Raw genomic sequence first — 20,408 nt, forward strand, 5'->3', positions numbered from 1 at the left:
AAATACTTTTAAAACAAATAGGAGGAAATATTTTTTCACTCAACGAATAGTTAAGCTCTGGAACTCTTTGCCAGAGGATGTGGTAACAGCAGTTAGCATATCTGGGTTTAAAAAAGGTTTGTACAAATTCATGGAGGAAAAGTCCATAGTGTGCTATTGACACAGACATGGGAAGCAACTGCTTGCCCTGGGATTTGTAGTATAGAGTGTTGCCACAATTTGGGTTTCTGCCACGTACTTGTGACCTTACTTGGACACTGTTTGGAAAACAGGATACTGGGCTAGATGGACCATTGGTCTGACCAAGTATGGCTACCCTTAAGTTCTTATGTACTTAGAGTATGTAAAATGTGTCTCTTTTATACATGTTTCCTGTTGATCTTGTAGTTCTCCCTTTTGATTGAATGTTTTTTTCACAGTCTGTACATTTAAGTAGTGTCTGTTCAGTGTCACATCTCTCTGGTAATATCTCTGCTAGGAGGACAGCTATGGGTTCACTATCCTGACACTCTTCTGGTAGGCTACATACAGTTAGTACCATGGCTGTGTGATCTGCATAGACTTTTAACATATTTACATGAAAGGTACGCTGCTTTCAATCTTGAGAGTCCATAGGTATATCACAGTTTGTATCATTCTGGCGCCTTATAACCTTGTAAGGTCCTGCCCAATTAATCTGAAGTTTATTCTGACAAACTGGGATTAAAACAAGTACCTGCTGGCCCTCATAAAACTCTCGGTTTTGGGACTTATGATCATACCAGGTCTTTTGCTTAGTCTGCTTCCAAGTTATCTCTGACAAAGCCCATAAGGTCTTCTAATCTCTGCCACATATTAACTACATATTCAATTACAGGGGTGTCCCAATGTTCTCTTATTAGGTCAAGGGGCCCTCTTAACCACCAGCCATAAAGAAGTTCAAATGGAGAGAACTCAGTGGATTCCTGAGGTACCTCTCTGTATACAAACAGTAGGTAGGGTATTTTTTCCAATCTCAGTCTGCTTTCTCCACAAAAGCTTTTAACATATGCTTTAATGTCCCATTAAATGTATCCACCAACCCACTAGTTTCAGGGTGTTATGGTGTGGTACATATAGATTTTACTCCACTGTGTACCCACAGATTTTGGATCAGCTCAGACATAAACTGTGTCCCTTGGTCTGAGAGTATTTCTCATGGATTTCCTACCGGGGAAAATATTTCTAGCAGAGCAGTGACAATTTTCTCTAATTCTATGGAGGATAAGGCTACCATTTCACGGCATCTGGTAGCAAAGTCCACCACTGTCAATATATATCTTTTCCCAGACTGGCTAGGGACAGCTAGAGGACCCACTATATCCATAGCTATTCTTTCAAAAGGCTCACTGATAATGGGTAAAGGTTTCAGGGGAGCTCGGGGGTGATCTTAGGTCTTACCCACTCTTTGGCATGTATCACAGGTTTGACAATAGTCAGCTATGGCTCAAGATACTCTTGGCCAATAGACGTTCTGTGTCAATCTAATGCATTTGCGTGTCACCTCCTGATGTCCTGCTAGTGGAATATCATGTGCAATCTGTAGGAGTTGTTTTCTGTATGCCGTGGGCACTATAAGCTGCCTGCCTACTGTCCAGAGCCTATTAGGATCAACAGGATCAGTCTCTCTATACAACAAGCCCCCTTTCCACAGGATACAATCTTTACAAGTCTCACTGATTGGTTGACCAGCCCTCTGCCTCAGGGCTTCCAGGTCAGGGTCAGAGCTCTGTACTTCCTGATAAGTATGTCTCTTTTCTATATCAGTAACTATATTTGGAAGGCTCTCTGCTGGTGACTCTGACAAATCAGGATCAACAGTCTGATCAATAGGTTTGTCAGTTAAGTCAGGCTGTTCCCATACTTATGGCTCCGGTCACCTCAGGAACTGATGTTGCTGGAAGCACTGGCGCGCCTCCACCTGACACTTGGTCAGCTGGTTCCACTTGGACTGGCTCAGGATCCGGAACTGAAGAGGTTATCTCTGCTGCTTCTGCTTATTGGGCCACCCGGGCCTGACTACGGGTCACCATAGTGGAAACGCTGACTCCATGTCGACCCATGTCGGTCCCACACTGCATTGGTACCGACATGTTTTTCATTATCCCTACTTCTCTGTATCCAGGCTTGCTACCCCAATCCAGGAATACTCGAACAATGGGTACAGTCTCTCTGGATCCATTGGCTAACACTATCTCTGCAGTGCACCCTGAAAGAATTGCATCTTCCTGCACTAGCTCTGGTCGTAATAAAGTCATGCTAGAGCCAGTGTCCACAAGCCCAGCCACATGGCTCTGATTCACAGTTACTGGGGTGCTGTAGTGTTGTGGAGACCCATCTGCTTCCTTGCTTGTTGAATGACCAGTAACTTTCTGTGCTGCAGCAACTGTGTGGGCCTCCTTCGTGGGACTGGAGCCACCACAAAAGCTACCAGCTTTGGTGCAGGACCTGAACTATTTTTTAGTGCAGGCTTGGGATTATCTGGGCAATCCGCTTTGAAATGTCTTGTATGCCTAAAGTCTTTTAAGTTTTTGAGGAACACTGGAGGGTTTGCTGACAGTCTCCAAGGTAACATGGATATTTAGCTTAGGGCCCTGGCTGCCCTTAAATCCTGGCTGCTGTGGATAAAGATGGCTTCTCTTTGCCATCCAGGTACGGTTAGCCAAAAAAGATATCAGCCAACTCAGCCGCTTTCTCTGGAGTATGGGGCTGGTGATCTTGAACATGTTCCATCACCTCTGGACTACAACGCTAAAGAAACTGCTCCAGGACCATCAGGTTTTGGCAGTCTTCCAAGGTTTTAACCTCAGCTCCACTGAGCCACCACTGATGCTGGTATCGTAGCTGAATCACAAGCTCGCTGTGAGTATCATCCATCCCCTTTTGCAAAGTCTGGAACTTTAGTCTGCAGGTCTCAGGGGTAATGGCTTTGCACACTTCCTCAAACTGGGAGCATGTCTCCATGGACAGTCCTTGAAATGCCTCAAGTACTCTACTAGTGAGATTTTGTAATATCTTTTTTCCCTCCCCAAGTAATAAATTACTAATTACCCATCGGCTAGAGTGTCCACCACTCCAGATAGCGCACCCAGTCTTTCTGAGGAATCTCATTGAGGTGGCACATTTTTCAAAGGTAGTTAGATATCCATCAATGTCACCTCGGGTATCATCAACTGTGCAAACAAGTTGAGTCCGATGAGGTCTGTGGATCATGCCTTGGGCCTTGGCATAGGGGTTGGGCTGGAACTATGGATACGAGTCACTTCCATCTCCATCTTTAGTTTCTGCAGCTAGAACTCCTACTCCTCACGCTGCTAATCCCGCTCTTCTCACCACTATCACTCTTCCTGTTCCTCTCACCACTGTCACTCTTCCCGTTCCTCTCGCTACTGCTGGAATTCAAGGTCTTCACACTTTTGTTCCTATTCCTGTCACTGCAGTTGGTCTAGCCACTGTCGCTCTAGCATGTAGATCTGCCAGATTTCAACTGCTGTGGCACCCTGCCCTGCCAACTCACGGGCTTCTGCCCACAAGTGGTCTGTTCTCCCCCAGGAGAACTCTGCGCAGGCTGGTCTTGCAGCTCCTCCCCGCTGAGGTTATCCGGTTGCTCTTGTGTTAAACAGGCATCTCCAGTGTCTTCTGGCTGCTGCTGCCAGTCACCATCAGCACACTGCTAATCTCCTAACACTACCCCCCCCCCCCCCAAAAAAAAAAAAACTGAACAGAAAAGGGACCCTGTTACTGCTGCATTCATTCACTGTGCTCTGTGTCTGGAGGTTACAGGTTAAAAAAACCTCTGAACCACTCAGTGGATGGTGACCCTCACGCCACACATGGAGCGTGACAATTCCACTACATTGTCACAAAAAAAGAAGGACAAAGGTCTGTCACAAAATGCCTAGCCACCCACCTGGGGATACTCCGCGGCCACTTAGAAGGTCTATCCCCAGTATAGCTCAGGTCTGCCTGCACCTGTCACTTATGCTCTACCTTAGCACCCTCCTCCCACCAGCTGTGTCACAACTGCCTCTGGGTGACTCTCCCACTCTCAAATTATCCCAATTGATTTCTAGGTTACTGGGGCCACATGCCCTGTGCTTCCACAGTTCCTAGAAAGCACTCACAGACCCAACACACAAAACATCAAGATTCTTAATCAGTCCAGACAAGCAGAGCCAATAAACTAAAAGAAATGTTTATTGTCTGAAAAATTAGAACAATGAACAGAAAAGGTGTGATCAGCAAAACAATAACAGGTAACTGAAATATGGATCAATTATAACACTAACTAAACATTTGTTTACTATCTAAATAGTACCTGGGAAGATCAGGACATATAGCTGTTCACAAGTTATCAAATTTAAGTTCTAACAGGGCTTCAGCAAAAAGACCTCTCTCTCTCTCTTCTCACTGACTGAAAGTGGAGCAAAAGCCAGTACCTCCTGGGTAACTTCAAACTCCAGGTCAATCAGAGCCCAGAACAACAACAGTTGAAAATATCTAGCCACATCACTGCAGGCACTTCCTCTTCTTTGCAACAGCTTAAAACATTCACCATCTGCTGGCGAAACTAGAGAAATACAATGCAGGAAAATGTCAAAACAATTATCACAGGCTTAAAAACCCACTGTTCTGTTACATTTGCCAAATTTGCCAGCTTTCCTAATTCTGTAAACATTTCTGTATCTGTTCATTCTGCCCTGGTGGATGGTAGTACAGCCCTACAAAAGTACTCCTTCCCTTCACACGTGGAATTTCTATCCATAATTATTCAAAGCTGTTATCTGTTTCTTGTAGAATGTTTATTTTGTTTGACTCCATTCCCTCTTTAAAGCGAATGCTACATACCTGTAGAAGGTATTCTCCGAGGACAGCAGGCTGATTGTTCTCACTGATGGGTGACGTCCACGGCACCCCCTCCAATCGGAATCTTCACTAGCAAAGACGTTTGCTAGCCCTCGCGCGCCCATGTGCACCGCGCATGCGCAACCGTCTTCCCGCCCGAACCGGCTCGTGTTCGTCAGTCCCGTATGTAGCAAGACAAAGACAAGGGAAAACACAACTCCAAAGGGGAGGCGGGCGGGTTTGTGAGAACAATCAGCCTGCTGTCTTCGGAGAATACCTTCTACAGGTATGTAGCATTCGCTTTCTCTGAGGACAAGCAGGCTGCTTGTTCTCACTGATGGGGTATCCCTAGCCCCCAGGCTCACTCAAAACAACAAACATGGTCAATTGGGCCTCGCAACGGCGAGGACGTAACTGAGATTGACCTAACAACTTATCCAACTAACTGAGAGTGTAGCCTGGAACAGAACAAAAAATGGGCCTAGGGGGGTGGAGTTGGATTCTAAACCGCAAACAGATTCTGAAGCACCGACTGCCCGAACCGACTGTCGCGTCGGGTATCCTGCTGCAGGCAGTAATGAGATGTGAATGTGTGGACAGATGATCACGTCGCAGCCTTGCAGATCACTTCAATAGTGGCTGACTTCAAGTGGGCCACTGACGCTGCCATGGCTCTAACATTGTGAGCCGTGACATGGCCCTCAAGAGCCAGCCCAGCCTGGGCGTAAGTGAAGGAAATGCAGTCTGCTAGCCAATTTGATAAGGTGCGTTTCCCCACAGCCACTCCCCTCCTGTTGGGATCAAAAGAAACAAACAATTGGGCGGACTGTCTGTTGAGCTGTGTCCGCTCCAGATAGAAGGCCAATGCTCTTTTGCAGTCCAATGTGTGCAGCTGACGTTCAGCAGGGCAGGAATGCGGACGGGGAAAGAATGTTGGCAAGACAATTGACTGGTTCAGATGGAACTCCGACACCACCTTCGGCAAGAACTTAGGGTGAGTGCGGAGGACTACTCTATTATGATGAAATTTGGTGTAAGGAGCATGGGCTACCAGGGCCTGAAGCTCACTGACTCTACGAGCTGAAGTTACTGCCACCAAGAAAATGACCTTCCAGGTCAAGTACTTCAGATGGCAGGAGTACAGTGGCTCAAAAGGAGGTTTCATCAGCTGGGTGAGAACAACATTGAGATCCCATGACACTGTAGGAGGTTTGATGGGGGGCTTTGACAAAAGCAAACCTCTCATAAAGCGAACAACTAAAGGCTGTCCCGAGATCGGCTTACCTTCTACACGGTAATGGTATGCACTGATTGCGCTAAGGTGAACCCTTACAGAGTTGGTCTTGAGACCAGACTCAGACAAGTGCAGAAGGTAGTCAAGTAGGGTCTGTGTAGGACAAGAGCGAGGATCTAAGGCCTTGCTGTCACACCAGACGGCAAACCTCCTCCATAAAAAGAAGTAACTCCTCTTAGTGGAATCTTTCCTGGAAGCAAGCAAGACACGGGAGACACCCTCCGACAGACCCAAAGAGGCAAAGTTTACGCTCTCAACATCCAGGCCGTAAGAGCCAGAGACTGGAGGTTGGGATGCAGAAGCGCCCCTTCGTTCTGGGTGATGAGGGTCGGAAAACACTCCAATCTCCACGGTTCTTCGGAGGACAACTCCAGAAGAAGAGGGAACCAGATCTGACGCGGCCAAAACGGAGCAATCAGAATCATGGTGCCTCGGTTTTGCTTGAGTTTCAACAAAGTCTTCCCCACCAGAGGTATGGGAGGATAGGCATACAGCAGGCCTTCCCCCCAATTCAGGAGGAAGGCATCCGATGCCAGTCGGCCGTGGGCCTGAAGTCTGGAACAAAACTGAGGGACCTTGTGGTTGGCTCGAGATGCGAAGAGATCTACCAAGGGGGTGCCCCACACTTGGAAGATCCGGCGCACTACTCTGGAGTTGAGCGACCACTCGTGAGGTTGCATAATCCTGCTCAACCTGTCGGCCAGACTGTTGTTTATGCCTGCCAGATATGTGGCTTGGAGAAACATGCTGTAACGGCGAGCCCACAGCCACATGCTGACAGCTTCCTGACACAGGGGGCGAGATCCGGTGCCCCCCTGCTTGTTGATGTAATACATGGCAACCTGGTTGTCTGTCTGAATTTGGATAATTTGGTGGGACAGCCGATCTCTGAAAGCCTTCAGAGCGTTCCAGACCGCTCGTAACTCCAGGAGATTGATCTGTAGACCTTTTTCCTGGAGGGACCAGCTTCCCTAGGTGTGAAGCCCATCGACATGAGCTCCCCACCCCAGGAGAGACGCATCCATAGTCAGCACTTTTTGCGGCTGAGGAATTTGGAAAGGGCGTCCCAGAGTCAAATTGGACCAAATCGTCCACCAGTGCAGGGATTCGAGAAAACTCGAGGACAGGTGGATCACGTCCTCTAGATCCCCAACAGCCTGAAACCACTGGGAAGCTAGGGTCCATTGAGCAGATCACATGTGAAGACGAGCCATGGGAGTCACATGAACATCTGCCGAGCTGTGACCTGCTGGGACGCTCGCACCCGGGAGACGAGGGACAACAGATTGTTGGCCCTTGTCTCCGGAAGATAGGCACGAGCCGTCCGAGAATCCAGCAGAGCGCCTATGAATTCGAGTCTCTGTACTGGGAGAAGATGGGACTTTGGTTAATTTATCACAAACCCCAGTAGATCCAGGACTCGAATAGTCATCTGCATGGACTGTAGAGCTCCTGCCTTGGATGTGTTCTTCACCAGCCAATCGTCGAGATAAGGGAACACGTGCACTCCAAGCCTGCGGAGCGTTGCTGCTACCACAGCCAGGCACTTCGTGAACACCCTGGGCGCGGAGGCGAGCCCAAAGGGTAGCACGCAGTACTGGAAGTGACGTGTTCCCAGACGGAATCGGAGATACTGTCTGTGAGCTGGCAGTATCGGAATATGCGTGTAAGCATCCTTTAAGTTCAGAGAGCATAGCCAATCTTTTTCCTGAATCATGGGAAGAAGGGTGTTCAGGGAAAGCATCCTGAACTTTTCCTTAACCAGATATTTGTTCAGGGCCCTTAGGTCTAGGATGGGATGCATCTCCCCTGTTTTCTTTTCCACAAGGAAGTACCTGGAATAGAATCCCAGCCCCTCTTGCCCCGGTGGCACGGGCTCGACCGCATTGGCGCTGAGAAGGGCGGAGAGTTCCTCTGCAAGTACCTGCTTGTGCTGGAAGCTGAAAGACTGAGCTCCCGGTGGGCAATTTGGAGGCATGGAGGCCAAATTGAGGGCGTATCCTTGCCGGACTATTTGAAGAACCCAACGGTCGGAGGTTATAAGAGGCCACCTTTGGTGAAAAACTTTCAACCTCCCCTCGACCGGCAAATCGTCCGGCACGTACACTTTGATATCGGCTATGCTCTGCTGGAGCCAGTCAAAAGCTTGCCCCCTGCTTTTGCTGGGGAGCTGTGGGGCCTTGCTGAGGCGCACGCTGCTGATGAGAGCGAGCGCACTGGGGCTTAGCCTGGGCTGCAGGCTGTCAAGAGGGAGGATTGTACCTACGCTTACCAGAAGAGTAGGGAACAGCCCTCCTTCCCCCATAAAAATGTCTACCTGATGAGGTAGATGCTGAAGGCTGCCGCTCGGCAAGGGGAGTCCGCAATCCGCTGCTGGATCCTATTCTCCAGGTCGGAGGCACGCAGCCATGAGAGTCTGCGCATCACCACACCTTGGGCAGCGGCCCTGGACACAACATCGAAGGTATCAAATACCCCTCTGGCCAGGAATTTCCTACATGCCTTCAGCTGCCTGACCACCTCCTGAAACGGCTTGGCTTGCTCAGAAGGGAGCTTGTCCACCAAGTCCGCCAGCTGCCGCACATTGTTCCGCATATGGATGCTTGTGTAGAGCTGGTATGATTGAATCTTGGCCACGAGCATGGAAGAATGATAGGCCTTCCTCCCAAAGGAGTCTAAGGTTCTGGGGTCTTTGCCCGGGGGCGCCGAAGCATGCTCCCTAGAACTCTTAGCCTTCTTCAGGGCCAGATCCACCACACCAGATTCATGAGGCAACTGAGTGCGCATCAGCTCTGGGTCCCCATGGATCCGATACTGGGATTCAATCTTCTTGGGAATGTGGGAATTAGTTAGTGGCTTGGTCCAGTTCGCCAGCAATGTCTTTTTTAGGACATGATGCATGGGTACTGTGGACGCTTCCTTAGATAGAGAAGGATAGTCCAAGAGCTCAAACATCTCAGCCCTTGGCTCATCCTCCGCGACCACTGGGAAATGGATGGCCGTAGACATCTCCCGGACAAAGGCCGAGAAAGACAGACTCTCGGGAGGAGAAAGCTGCCTTTCAGGGGAGGGAGTGGGATCAGAAGGAAGGCCATCAGACTCCTCACCATCGGTATCAGACACAAGTCCATGAACCTGTGCCTGAAGCCTAGCCCGTTCCGACTCCGTGGAAACACAGCCACGGTGGGAGCGTTGAGAGGTGGACTCCCTGGCCGGCAGCGGCGAAGCTCCTTCCCCCGACGTCGTCGGGGAGTCCACCTGGGAGGTAGCCGAAGCCGGTACCGCAAGCGGTACCGGTACCGGGGACCTCACCCCGGGCAAAGGGCCAGCAGTCGCCTCACTCGACGGCACCGGTGGCACAGGCACCCCCGGTACTGGAGGAGAAGGACGTAACAGCTCTTTCAGGATGCCTGGAAGAACGGCCCGGAGAATCTCGTGCAGAGTGGCTGTGGAGAAAGACTGAGAAGCCGGTGCAGGCGTCGAGGTCAGAATCTGTTCCGGGTGCGGAGTCGGTACCGGGCTGTCCGGGGTAGAGCGCACCGACACCTCCTGGATGGAAGGTGAGCGGTCCTCCCGGTGCCGATGCCTGCTGGGTGCCGACTCCCTCGGCGACCCAGAGCTCCCAGTACAAAGTCGGGAAGGTGACCGGTGACGATGCTTCTTCGACTTCTTCGAGCGAAGATTATCACCGGAGCTCCCCGGTACTGATGAGGAGGACGTTGAATCCAGACGTCGCTTCCTCGGGGCCGGGTCCGAAGATGGTCGATCCTGGGGGGGCTGTACTGCAGGAGCCCTCAGGGCAGGAGGAGACCCACCCGAAGGCTCACCGCCACCAGCAGGGGAATGGACAGCCCTCACCTGCACTCCAGACGAAGCACCACCGTCCGATGACATCAGCACCAGCGGGGGTCCCGGTACCACTGACGCCGACGCACTCTTCCGAAGTCTCGGTACCGTCGATGCAGGAGGAATACGCCTCAATGCCGTCGACGCCGATGCACTCCCCGAAGACTTCGGTGCTGCCGACGCCGTTGCACTCGACGAATCCCGAGATGCTGTTGCCGTCGAAGCGCTGGAGAACAGAACGTTCCACTGGGCTAATCTCACTACCTGAGTCCTCTTCTGCAAAAGAGCACAAAGACTACAGGCCTGCGGGCGGTGCCCAGCCCCCAGACACTGAAGACACGAAGCGTGCCTATCAGTGAACGAGATTATCCGGGCGCACTGGGTGCACTTCTTGAAGCCGCTGGAAGGCTTCGATGACATGGGCGGAAAAATCGCGCCGGCGAAATCAAAATTCACGATGATGACAATAGGCACCGAAAAAAAAGGGGAAAAACCCGTACGGGCGGCCAACAAGGCCGCTCCCGAAAGCGAAAGGACACTTACGCTGGGAAAAAACTAGAAATACGGGAAAAAAGGGGAACCTCTTTTTTTTTTTTTAAACAAACACAGGAAAAAGTAGAAAACGCGAAAGACACGCGAGGTCTTCTGAGGGGCACGAAACGGCAGCAAAACACGACCGTCCCGAACATGGACAAAAGAAGACTGACGAACACGAGCCGGTTCGGGCGGGAAGACGGTTGCGCATGCGCGGTGCGCATGGGCGCGCGAGGGCTAGCAAACGTCTTTGCTAGTGAAGATTCCGATTGGAGGGGGTGCTGTGGACGTCACCCATCAGTGAGAACAAGCAGCCTGCTTGTCCTCGGAGAACATATAGCACAACCACCCTCCAATTTGATTTCCTCAGTTATTGTGATATAATGTGTACTCTGTTAACACAGTGCCCCATTGATTGTCCTCCTTCCACCAAGTCTCTGAGATGTCTATTATATCTACTTCACCAATTAGTGGTATGTACTCTAACTCTCCCATCTTATTTTGTAGACTTCTAGCATTTGTATACAGGGACGTCAAACTGTGTTTTTTCTTATAAGTTGACGGGGATATTCATCCTTTACCCTGCTCTCTACTTAAACACACCTGGCTCTCTTTCACCATTATTGAAACCTCTATATTGGGATTCCCTAAATTTCCTATCCTTGAAGGATACTGCATACCAAACCATGCACTCCTGATTGACTGTTGGCTCCCCCCCCTCCCCCCATTTTAGCTTAATAGCTGCTCTATCTCCTTTTTAAAAGTTAGCACCAGCAGCCTGGTTCCATCCCGGTTAAGGTGAAGTCCATTCTTTTGGAACAGGATCCCCCTTTCCCAGAATGTTGCCAAGTTCCTAACAAATCTAAACCCATTATCCCTGCACTGTTGTCTCAACCCTGCATTGAGCCTTCCTCTTGGGACCTGTGCGTCGAATGGGGAACACTTCTGAAAATGCTACACCGGAGGATCTGGACTTCAGCTTTCTACCTAATAGCCTAAATTTGGCTCCCAGAACCTCCATACCACATTTTCCTATGTCATGTACCAAGACAGTTGGCAGCCGGCTCCTCCCCAGCACTAAAATCCTATCTAGGTGACACGTGAGGTCCACCTCCTTCGCACCAGGCAGGCAAGTGACCAGACAATCCTCACATCAACCAGTCACCCAAATATCTACATGCCTAATGATCGAATCACCAAGTACAACAGCTGTCCTAACCCTTCCCGCATGGGCAGTTCTTGGAGATATATCCTTCGTGCAAGAGGATAGTGCATCCCTTGGTGGGCAGGTTCTGGCTACAGTAGTACTTCCTATTTCACCAGGATGATGATCTTCTTTTAGGAAACTTCCCTCTTCCAAGGTAGTATAGGAGCTGCCAGACTGGAGATGGGACTTCTCTATAATGTCTATGTATGTATCTTTCTGTCTCCTTCAGCTCCTCCAAGTCTGCTACTCTAGTCTCAAGAGAATGGACTCTGAGAGCTAGGAACTTTTTGTATAGTTCAATATCTGTACCACAATTTGATGTTAAATATTGCATGGTAATATTAGGAAAAAAAACACTCGCTAGGGACTCTGAGATTTTCTGTAGTACTACCTGCATATCAACCATTATCTTCTTTCCTCTCCTAGGCATCAATACACATTGCCTAGAAGAGTGAGTTCAGTGGAAAATAATAGCATAGTTGCACACCTAATTATTAACTGTGTGTTGTTTCCTGACTGAGTGAGAATAAAACACTAATTTCTCATTCATGCAAAATAAATCCAGTAGAAAGCAGCAGTCCAGTAGCTGGGCTTTCTGTATGCAGAACCAAGTAAAATATTATCTATGAAATGGACTTCTATCTTTTCAGTGTAGTCTAGAAGATAATTCAAGATCTGCAAATAAATTAAATCAGATGTTGAAAGCCTGCAGCACAGAACACACTTGCACACAGTAAACAGAACTGCTGAAAGATATGAGGGAATACTGAGGTTCAGGTTAATATTTATAGATATCTCAAGTAAATATACAACATCAATCTATATCAAAGAGAGAGAGGCAATGCCAGGAACCACTTTAAAAGTCTAATTTCCATTTGATTTCAGTTTTAATCAGTTGATTGTATTTCTGTAAGCCATTATGCAGTATATTGGGATTATATATAAAAAAAAAACTTCCTAGTACCTTTCTTTTCACTTTCACGTCTTTCACCTGATACTATTTGTTCAGCCACAGCTCAGCGTTGCTCAATAAAAAAATATAACGTGCACAGAAAGAGGAAATGGAACAGACCAGCAGAAAACTGCTGAAGCAAATCACTGTGCCCTTTAAATTCTATTTATTTATTTTTTTACAATTTATCATTTGTATTGACAATAAGACATAAAGGTGGCTAATAAATCCCAATAAATAAATAAAACAAATGTAAACAGAAATGCTCCAGCAATGATGACCCAAACCACATAGCCTTAATACAGTTATCTAGACTACCTTGTGCCCCAATACAACTTTTTTTTCTACCCACTCCCTTCTCCCTTCTGCTGCCCACACCCATTTTCCCTCCACATTGTTTCTTCCCTTTGAAATCTGCACCACAACTGAACAGGGTGTCGCTGGCCCATGGTTGGTCCTTCCACTGCCCCTTCCCCTACTTAACAATACCATTACAATCCTTTAAACACTCTCCCCACCACCTATCTTTTCCCTCCCCCCTCCCCTTCTTCCCCCCCCCCCCCCCCCCCCCCGCCCCACGTCCCCCTTCCTATGATTTGAGCCAATCTGTATCCCTTGGATGAGGGCATGCAGCGATAGATTGTAAGATCCTTGAGCAGGGACTGTCCTTCTATGTTAAATTGTACAGCGCTGCGTAACCCTAGTAGCGCTTTAGAAATGTTAAGTAGTAGTAGTAGTAATCACTTCCTGATCTAGAAGCCAGTGGGTGCCAAATGTATAAGTACTTTAGTTTACATTTTGCTGGATGGAGAATGCAATAACTCTTCTGGTTAATCTTCACTGCAGTCTGACAACTTTCTCATACTTTATTGATAAGTTGTAAGATCCATTTTGAAAGTGAAAATGAAAAACACGCGCCGATGCCAGCGCAGGCCCCCTTTTGTCACAGCTTGGTAAAAGGGGCCCCTTAGCATTTAGTGTGTGCTAATTGTTAGCACACGCTAAATCTGTTAGTGCACATTAGTAAAAAGACCCCTTAGAATTTAAGCCCTCCAGGGACAGGGAATACCTAGTGTACCTGAACGTAACTTATCTTCAGCTACTACTGGAAAATGAGGTATGCTTCATCCAAATGCAGTGGCATATACACAACTCTTTTTTATGAGTGAGCATTGTTAATCGGCGCCTTCTTTTGTGCATATATGAATATCTGTGCAGGCACTTACGTATTTTATGAAAGGCTGAGCTCTCACTGAGCCTTTAACTATTTCTCTAGGATTATACAGATGGTACCTACACATCTTATAAAAATTTGTCTTCCCTCTTAATGCATACAAAAAGTATCACCTGCAACTTGTTTGGTGACCCTTATTTTACCTTTCTTATTTCTACATTAATATGGCAACAACAATTCTTACAGAAATCCACAGGAGCGGAGAACTCTACGGTCTCACGAGGATACACAGGCAACAGGAAAAAGTGGGTGATGGACCACGGGTTCCAGAGACAAGAGAGACAGTCTTAAAGTTGAAAAAGCTTATTGGTAAAAGACTCAGCATAATGCTGTGTTTTGGCCACTAGTCCTGCTTCAGGAGTCTTAATTTAAAATATCTACTATAATAAAACTCACCCTCAACGTTCTGAAGACAACGTTCTGAAGTCACTCAGTCACTCACTGAAGGGTTCATGGATTCATGGTGGTGAAGCCACAACACTGACCATGTCTCTCTGCCCCGCCCTCGCATGACGGACCAATCAGAAAAAACACCCTCAACATTCTGAAACACAAAGGACCATCACAACACCGTTCCCAGGCAACACTAGGCAACGTAAGACGGAAACTACGTGACAATAAGGGAGGAGCATTCCCCAGCAGAATGGCTCATTAACTGTGCAGCACGGAGAGCACAGAACCACCGCTGGAACGAGAGAAGAATATTCCTGCTGTGGGTATGTGCAAAAATAGACCGGGGGAGGGGGGGAGAAATTTTTAAATGCCTAATGCCAGTACTGAAGAGTGCCAGAGGGCCTATAGCACAGACTATATTTGGGATCGCTTGACATGGAGTCAGAGGAGCCGGAAAACAACGTGCCCGTCACCATCTGGGACGTGGGCGAACAGGACAAGCTGCGGCCCAGCTGGAAGGATTACCCGCGACCCAGCCAGCAGCAAACAGCGACCAAGGAAGGGGGAGGAGTACTCCTTCCCTGCCTAGGAATCGCTAGAGACTGGCTGCCAAACTAACGAAACAACCGCACACCGACACACCACCTCCATCATTCGAAAGGCATCCACTCTTTCTTCAACAGAAATGCAAACTAATAATACAAAACAAACAAAGAATACATGGTTTCTCAGGCGGCTGCAGGTAACTCCCCACCCCCTTCCTCTTCCCCTTCCCCTTTTGCCGAAGCGGCCAAGGACATGCCCAACCATCCCCAGCCTCAGGCAAGCTGTCTCCCACCTCGGGGATTCCCCGAGCACCCGGAAAAAGACGGCGCTGATTCCTGCAGCGCATAAATGTTCCAGCATTCCCCTGCAGCCGGCCTGAAATGGACCAAACATACCGGATCACCCCCTGAAGGCCCGAGACCGTGCTCTTCTCCCTTTCGCCAACTTAAAACAACCATCCCCGTCCTCAGGCAAGCCGTCACCCACCTCTAGGATGCCCAGAACCCCAGCCCAATGGAAAAAGATGGCGCTGCTTCCAACAGCACATTTCTCTTCCAGCATTCCCCTACAGCAGCCCTGAAACGGCCAAAAAATACCGACAGAAAAAGAACGTGCTCCTCTACCTTCCGCCCATCTAAAACAACACTGCTGCCTCAGCACAACACAAAAAAAAAACATGGAAAAAAAAAAACAACACTCAACAAAGGCTGACCCCCCTACAACCACATTTACATTTCACCAACAGAAAGACCCCCCTCCACAAACCTCCTTGACAGACAAAACCACACACACACAATACAACAGAAACACACCCTCAAAGCCACACACCAATCCAACCCACTTTGCCAGCACAGCACAGCACATCCCCCAACCCCCAAGCAAAAAACAAAACAAAAAAAGACACACATCAACAACCTGCACACACACCGCACCCTCACACACTCACACACACACACACACACACACAAAAAATAACTCTGTGACACATACACACACACACAAAAAAAACCACATGCTAGCGCCCGTGTCATTGGTTTCGGAAACGGGCCTTTTTTACTAGTATATATATAATGAACTTCAGAATTCCAGATGTGAAGCACTTCCAAGTAGATTGGCATTGTGTTGAGTCTTTTACCAATAAACCTTTTCAACCTTTAGATTGTCTCTCTTGTCTCTGGAACCCGTGGTCCATCAACGACAATTCTTAGCCAAAAAAACAGAGAAGATGTGTTTGTTTTAATTCCCTAGGAGAAATGAGAGGGTCCGAAGTACATCAATCAAACAGAGCACAAAAAGACCTTCAGGAGCAGAACAATGGGAAATTCTTTATTGGAAAGACCCGGCACGGGCCATGTTTCACCGACTATACGCCTGCTTCAGGGATTGCAAGAGTTTATCAGAGCATTTTTTTCTGACGTTTTCCACAGACTAAAGCATTTACCTTTTTCATACGATTCTAGAGCACATATTCTGATATTTGAAGTGGAAATGCATTGCAGTGCCCTTTTAGTGGCAGATCTGCAACTGCTTTACCAAGAATTCTGCAAAATCTTGCGACCCCTGATGCAGGTGAATAGTCATCAAAACACGGCCCGTGTCGGGTCTTTCTAATAAAGAATTTCCCATTGTCCTGCTCCTGAAGGGCTTTTTTATGCTTTTTGTTCTGCTCTGTTTTAATTCCATATCACTAATCTTATTTGTATAGTCAGGTATTTAAAAAGGAAACTTGTCAAGTGACCAACAGGTGATAGCTATCATAGGCAAAACTTTTCAAGGGGTCCTTTTGCTAAGCTGCAGTAAGCACTAATGCATTCTTACTGCAGATTAAAATGCCTTATGGAGGGGTGCGCTCAGACGTCCCATAGTAGCTTTGGCATCAGTCTGTGCTTCCCATGCACTAAAAAAAATAGATTCTATTTTTTAAAGATGGAAGTGGGTCAGAGTGGAGAGTAAGTGTGTTCTGCGCTAATTGGTTAATGCAGCTACATTGCCAAACGCTAATCGATTAGCATGTGGTTAGTGCGTGAGCTCTTACCACCTACATAATGGGTGATGATAGGGGCTCACACACTAATGGCCATTCACTAATGAGAAAATTAGGGATCCTTTTATGAAGTGGCGGTAAGACCAATGCGGGCTTACCACTCGCTAAAACAGAAGTATTGCTGGGCTACCGCAGCAGCCCGGTAGTTTCCCCAGCGTGCTACAAAAATATTTATATTTATATTATATTTATATTTTTGTAGCACCAGTGTGTACCCAGCGGTAATCGGGCAGTACTGCGTGCTGCCAATTTGCTGCCAGGTTAGCATGGGAACCCTTACTGCCACCTCAATGGGTGGTAGTAAGTGCTTCCCCAAAGAAATGGCTGGGGCCTCAGTGTGCATCAAAACACACACCAACACCAGCTCAGGCCCCTTCTTGTCGCAGCTTCATAAAAGGATCCCTTAGTGCATGGCTATTAACAGAAAAATGCTAAAATTTGGCCATTTTACCCATGCAGTAAAAATGACCTTAGCACATGCACTGAGGCCACTTTTTATTGTAGTTTGTAAAAGAAAAGGGCCCCAAAATGCATTTGCCAATTTTAGAGAAACCCTCGGTGGTGACTCTTGACTCCCTTTGGGTCTTGGTCTCCCAGATGACTCACTCACAATTTCAACAAACAAAAGCACTGACCTGAATATGGAATTGCTGCTAGACATCTTTGTCACAGCATCACCCACACCACACCTCTGACATGCTTTCTTCCTAGATGTTAATCTACATTGAAATTATGGCATTTTAAAATTGGCAGCTTCAACATGGATACAATATGAACATGGATAAGCCTGCATATGATCGTGTATATGGCATTTGGAGTACCACTTCTACACTGAATGACACTTTTTACTTAAATTTAAATTTTAAGTAGTTCATCAACTTCTTTAATGTTTCTTCTTCTTTTGGGTTCCTCATAGCAACTTGTCTGTCCATCTGCTTTGCAAAATTTAAAGCTTACTATTAACATGAATATATCCAACTGAAATTTAAGGGGTCCTTTTACTAAAGTGCCAAAAAGTGGCCTGCGCTGGTGTAGATCCGTGTTTTGGACACACACTGGTCCATTTCCTGAGCATGCCTGGAAAACAGGGGATTTTGTAATGTGCTGGAAAATGGATGTGTGGTAAAATAAAAACCAGTGTGCATCCATTTTTGGCCTGAGATCTTAACGCCATTCATTGACTGAGCAGTAAGGTCTCACGCACTAACCGGGCAGTAAGTGTGCAGGACACGCCAACTGCTGATTACCACCGGGTAAGGACCCCGCAGTAGAAAATAGAAAATATTTTCAACCTTGTGTTTTGGGCACGTACCAAAAATAGAATTACCGCCCAGTGAACGCGGTAGCTGGGTGGTAGTGTCAGTTTGACACATGGTTGCGCATAGATGCCTACATCCCTTTGTAAAAGGGCCCCTGAGTATTTTGGTCACTTTTATTTAAATAGTGAAATAATTTATCTTTATTGTAATTTATCAGCAGAAACTTGGCCACATCTGTATATTTGACTGACTCATTTGATGAAAGTAATACAATTATATCATCAAGGTAATTCTTGGAGATGGATTCACTATGTACTGCATACTTCACGTCTGCCCAGATAATACATTTCTTCTTTCCTAAAATTATCTTGAATTTCATTGTTGCAGGGGCTTTGACGCACTAGGCATTGCATTAACATTATTAATATGCTGCAAAGTACCAGCAAATTAAATAAGCAATTTAATCACAGTATGTCTGTTACAAGAAAGAGCTATAGTTGTGATAAAACCATCATCCCCTTGTTCTCAAAATCACCAAATGAATAGTGGAAAATATCCACAATTATGGGTCACTTGTTTGTTATTTAAGTCTTCCTTAAACCCTTGAAGTTTATTCCTTGCAGTCCTCAATATTTGTCGTTGTCTATGGTTATCTGCAAATCCAGTGGCTTAAAAGATATTTATTTTATTCAATTTGAACCTACCCATTCACCTAGGCTCTGGGCAGTATGCTCCCAGTATTCCCAAGTAAATCAATGACCTTAAGATCTAACGTGGTTTAGGTCTATCCATTTGGCTTAAAAACTGAAATTCTATTCTCCTAATCAAAAATTATGCTCCTAGGGGAAAAATAGCCTATTTGGAAGTCCTAGAAACAAAGTAGATATCAGTTAGGGTTCCTTTTATTAAGCTTCAGTAAGCACTAGTGCATGCCAGGGGCGTAGCTAGGTGGGGCCACGGGGGCATGAGCCCCCACAGATTTAGTTCTTCCCCCTCTACTTTCAACCCCCCCCCCATGACCCTCCCCTGCCACTTTTGACCTGCTGCCGCAAGGTACCTTTTGCTGGCGGGGGTCCCCAACCCCCGCCAGCCTTAGTCTTCTTCAGCGCCGGTCTCTGGCACGTTCACTGATCTGTGCTGTGAGTCCTGATGTCCAGTATGTCCTGAATTGGGGACCCCTGCCAGCAAAGGTACCTTGTGGTGGCAGCGTGGGGGGTAGAAATTGGTGGGGATGGGGCGGCGGCAGCAGGGGGGTCAAAAGTGGCAGGGGAGAGGCGGCTCAGCAGGCAGGCTAAAATATGCCCCCCCCCCACCTTGGGCTCTGGACCCCCCTCCCACAGAGGTCTGGCTACGCCCCTGGTGCATACTTACCTCAGCTTAAAAGGGCTTACTGTGGGATGTACTGAGGCGTCCCACAGTAAATTCTGAATGTCATGTGCAAACTTGAAACCATGCGCTATATAATTTTTCTGATTTTTCTCAGAGGGGGCATGTCTGGGGATGGAGAATAAGTGTGACAGTGCAAATCAATTAGTGCAGCTACATTGCTGTACACTAACTGATTAGCACGGCTTTAACGCCTGAACCCTTACTGCCTACAAAATGGGTAGCAGTAAGGGCTTATACACTCATTTTGTTAATGGCTGCATGTCAATGGCAATATTAGCACATGGCCATTAATTCAAAAAATGGAAAAATGGCCCTTTTCCGGCTGTAGTAAAAAGATCTTAGTTGCGGGAAAGACATGCATAAGGGAACACTAAGGCCATTTTCTACTGCAGCTTGGTAAAAAGGACCCCTTAATCTGCTGAAAAAAAAAGCGTTTATTGTTGTAGCACCATTTTGTTGAAACAGCCTCTTTCAGAGCAGCAGACTACCTACTAGTTTTTTTCTTTTGTTTTGTTTTTTAATTAAATGACTATGAGATCCTTTTACTAAAGCTTAGCATGTGCTAACAGAATTAGCACACACTAAATGCTAAGAAGCCCATTTTATACCTATGGGCTTAGCATTTAGTGCATGCTAAAAAAGCCCATATCAGAATAAAACTCAAATAGGCTTGTGTATAGAAGTCTTGTATATGGAAGACAAGCAGGCTTATTTTCAAAAGAGAAGGACGCCCATCTTTCGACACAAATCTGGAGATGGGCGTCCTTCTCCCAGGGTCGCCTAAATCGGCATAATCGAAAGCTGATTTTGGGTGTCCCCAACTGCTTTCCGTCGCAGGGGACGACCA

The 20,408-nt window shown here is 47.2% G+C and overlaps 1 long non-coding RNA gene across 1 annotated transcript; it reads right to left on the reverse strand.

Annotated features, from left to right (window-relative positions):
- Positions 1 to 249: 249 nt before the first annotated feature.
- On the reverse strand, positions 250 to 19,960 carry LOC115460193. Its single transcript, XR_003940404.1, has 4 exons — positions 19,949 to 19,960; positions 14,993 to 14,997; positions 12,183 to 12,187; positions 250 to 333 (listed from the first exon to the last, which is right to left on the reverse strand). It is a non-coding gene; the product is annotated as an uncharacterized LOC115460193 (long non-coding RNA).
- Positions 19,961 to 20,408: the final 448 nt, after the last annotated feature.

This window comes from Microcaecilia unicolor, chromosome 1 (assembly GCF_901765095.1).
Source record: "Microcaecilia unicolor chromosome 1, aMicUni1.1, whole genome shotgun sequence".
In the NCBI taxonomy this organism is placed as follows: Eukaryota; Metazoa; Chordata; class Amphibia; order Gymnophiona; family Siphonopidae; genus Microcaecilia; species Microcaecilia unicolor.